General features: G+C 56.8%; 1 long non-coding RNA gene across 1 annotated transcript; it reads left to right on the forward strand.

The window, feature by feature from the left end:
• Positions 1 to 1,033: 1,033 nt before the first annotated feature.
• On the forward strand, positions 1,034 to 3,195 carry LOC115300680. Its single transcript, XR_003912780.1, has 2 exons — positions 1,034 to 1,257; positions 2,888 to 3,195. It is a non-coding gene; the product is annotated as an uncharacterized LOC115300680 (long non-coding RNA).
• The last annotated feature ends 551 nt before the right edge of the window (positions 3,196 to 3,746 follow it).

The following is a 3,746-nucleotide window of genomic DNA, read 5'->3' on the forward strand; positions in this document are numbered from 1 at the left end:
TACATGCGGACACACACCAGGAACCATATTCATGTTATACTCTCTCTGCCAGGATTGGAGCTCACCGTCCAGCCCAGAGAGAGGTTCAGTGACTTGACGAAGCTCTCACAGCTTGCAAGAGGCAGAACTGGGAGACTCAAACCCAGAACTGGGACTTCTGTGCCTGGGCTCAGGCTGTGTGGCACATCCGGAGACACCCTCCCTCGTTGGGCCCCAAAGATGCAGAGGACATTCTACGTTCGTGCCCCTGTCCACAGTGCACCCCGACTAGCTTCTCCTCCAACGAGGCTAGGGGGTCTATAATCCTGAACCGTGAGCTGCCAGGGACCACCACCCAGAAAGGACTGTCAGACCCATTGCATGCTCTCCCCGTGGTGTTCGTGGGTGGGGGCCCCTCCCTGGCATGGGCCGGCAGGCGCCCTGCCGTCTCCAGGCAGCTGTAGGATGAATAACTGATGGTGATTAGCTAAATCATAACATCGCTCATGCCATGCATAAGTGATGAACCAACTGGTGCCAGGCGGTGCTCAGCGGCAGCGGGCACCCCCGCCCCCCCTTCCCAGCCCCCCAGCCCGGAGACGCCACCACAGCGCTACCTCCCTGTGTTATCTGGCACATCAAGTTCTGCGACAATGAATATAGATTGACCTTATTATAGCAGCCGGCTGCTGATGCCAGGCGCAGCCAGGCATACTTTGCACAAATTAAAGGTGTCAGCATGTAATTTACGGTTCATGGCGAAAAGGGGCGGTGGGGGGGGGGCACCGAGGCAGGTAGAAGGGAAGGTGGGCTGGCTCTGGGGCTTGCACCAGGAGCCCACGCGCTAATGACAGGAGGTGCAGCCGAGGTGTCATTTCATCCCGGTTTGCACATTTGTAGCTATTCCCTGCTCGAGGGGAGCAGCCCCCTCCCACCCCCAGCTCCCGCCACTCCCCCGCACGCTCCGCGTGCGTGCGTGTGTGTGTTTCAGTTAAATTACTGGTTTTACCTGAAGCGCGTAAAGTAGGTGTGCTAATTTCCGGCTCGGCAGATAAAGCTGCAGCGTGGGGCGCTGTCTGGGAAGGCAGTAATACAACATCATTTTACTAACACACCCGGGAGCAGCTTGACATCTCGAGTTGGGCTGTGATTAAAGTTGTAGGCTTCCTCCCCGCCCTCCCCCCGCTCCAACGCGGAGAACAGATTCAACTCCAAGCAATAGATCTCGGTTTTCTTGCCATCCCACTGATACTCACAGTACACAGTTTGACACAAAGAGTAAGTTATACATCACAAACAACAGCCTCTGCTCTTTACCGCCCAGAATTAATTTTCCATTTGCTAAGCTCCCTTCTTCTCCAAGCCCGTTTTCCTGTCGAGCAGGGCTCTCTCGGAGAAAAGGGCAGGGGAGGGAAGACTCAGGGCAGGACGGGAGAAGGATGGCTCCCTTAGCCCCTGTGGTTTAGATGAGGAATCCAGGAGTCCGGAGCGGAGCGCGGAGGGGACTTCCTGCCATCCTCCTGGCTGTTTGTGGCAGGGACGGGGCTGACACCCTGTCCCCTGGACCCTGCAGAGTGGAGGAGGTGGGTGGGGGTGTGGAAGAGCTGGGGGATTGCCAGGCTGCCTGAGTAGCTGCTTTTTCTCTGCTTGCCTCCTAACCGCCCTGCAACCTGCAAAACTCTCTCCGCCCTTCTCTGAGCCCCAGGAGGGGCACCTCTAGGGGCTGCCCGTGCCTCTGGCTTGGCAATGGAAGGTGCCAGAATGAGGAGGGTACCAACAACGAGTGGTCTTTTTCTCCTTTGCCTCTCCCCGCCGTGGTGCTGCGGCTTTGGGAACGACGGCCTCCCTCTGGAACTGCGCTCTCGCGGGGGCCCCTCTTCCACTTCTCCAGCTTTGTCACTGGGCTCCGGCAATGCCATCTGCCCCAGCCTCTTTAGGTCTGGGGCACTAGCACGGCCTGCCATCACAGAACCTCCTGGCCCTGGCCGATCCCCTTAACCCTGTCCGCCTCTGTCAGCAGCCCCTCGGTTTCCATCTGTTCTGTTGAATCATTTGCAGAGAATTCTCTTTCCTGCAGGACAGAAGCTGGGGGGCATTTGAGAGGTTCTCAGAGGACTCTGAGCAACACCTATTCTTTGTGGAGGACCCACGCTTGCCCGAGTCCTCTGCCTACAAGCACACATCGGGTGGCAGGTGTCCAGATCTCCCAAGGCAACACAGAAGTCAGGGGCCTTCTGAGCGCCCCCTCCCACCAAGCGCGGTGCTAAGAGCTTGCACACTTCAGCTCAGGGGAGCTCGCGGTGGCCCCCCAAGGTCACGTCTGTTTAGGCTCATCTAAGAGATGTGGAGCTAGAGGCTTGGAGGGGTGAAGGCATTTCCCCCAGGGTCACCCAACCCCACCTTGGGCAGCAGACTGCCACTTCAAACTGGTTCTAGTGCTAAACATTTTCCTCTGAGCTTCGTGGGAGGTTCACCCCACTGAACTCACAGAGGACACACACGCACACACACGCACACATGACTAAATGTCTTTTGCAAGCAATAGATGAGTGTGGGCGAGGAGGCAGGACCAGGAGTGATGAACACTGGGGGTGGCAGATGGGGTGGGTAAATCAGGGAGGGCCTTCTGGAGGAGGTAAATAAGTACTGAAGACAAATGAGGGTCTGAACAGACACATGTCGCTGGGAGCTTTCCAAGTACCCCTCTGTGGCCAGGTTGTCCCCAAACCACCAGGTTGACCAGGGGCTAGGGAATAGGGATTTTTATAGGGGTTAGGGAATAGGGATTATAGAGATTAGGAAATAGGGGTTATGTACTCACCTCTGACTTACTGGATCGGAATCTCTAAGGGTGCAGCCCAACAATCTGTTTTGTTTTGTTTCCTTTTGGGGTAAATCTGATGAGCAGCCGGTCTGGAGAACCACAGATCCTCCGCAGGAAGTACACAAAGGAAGCGTAGCCAGGCTTGCTGTCCCACAGCTGCCCATTCTGGGGCCAGATCTTGAACCTGGGCTCCCTGAGCCGCGCCCACCCCTGCACTCATCCAGGGGGCAGGGCAGAGACACAGACCTCCAGACCACGGTCTCACGCCACCCTTCCCTCCCCTGGCCACTCTGCAGCCCTTCTTCAAGATGGCAAGCCAGGGGGAGGGGGTGGATGAAGGTGGTGGCAAAGTGAGAAGGCTCCTGGAATAACATGACATTTAGAAATATGAATCAGCTGGCTCTTTCTGTTTTCTCCTCGGCACCAATCCCCAGCCCCCCTCCCCCCACCTCCCAGGCTCCAAGCTGCAGGAACACCAGGCCTGGACACCCAGTCCAGAGTGGAACCAGCAGGGGGACTCGGAAGAGTCCATGGAGTCTGAGATGACTGTGGAGACCTGGGCTCCCTGTCCAGGGCTGCCCCTTTTTGCTGTGTGACATTGGGCCAGGTGGGGCACCTCTCTGGGCATCAGCACTGGGCCACTCACCATCACTCCTGTCGATGCCCTTGGGCTACCATGTGAGGGATGATCCTCCAAGACTTGCTCTTTTTTTTTTTTAAGTGTATGTATCTTGAGAGAGAGAGAGAGAGCTCTCGAGCAGGGGAGGGGCAGAGAGAGAAAGGGAGAGAGAAAAAGAATCCCAAGCACGCTCCACACTCCACTGGATCTTATAACAGTGGGATCATGACCTGAGCTGAAATCAAGGGTCAGATGCTCAATCATCGACTGAGCCAACCGGCCCCCCAAGGCTCACTGTGTCCTGAACTCCCTCTTCTGCCCTGC

The sequence above is a fragment of the Suricata suricatta genome, chromosome 9 (assembly GCF_006229205.1).
Source record: "Suricata suricatta isolate VVHF042 chromosome 9, meerkat_22Aug2017_6uvM2_HiC, whole genome shotgun sequence".
Taxonomy (NCBI): Eukaryota; Metazoa; Chordata; class Mammalia; order Carnivora; family Herpestidae; genus Suricata; species Suricata suricatta.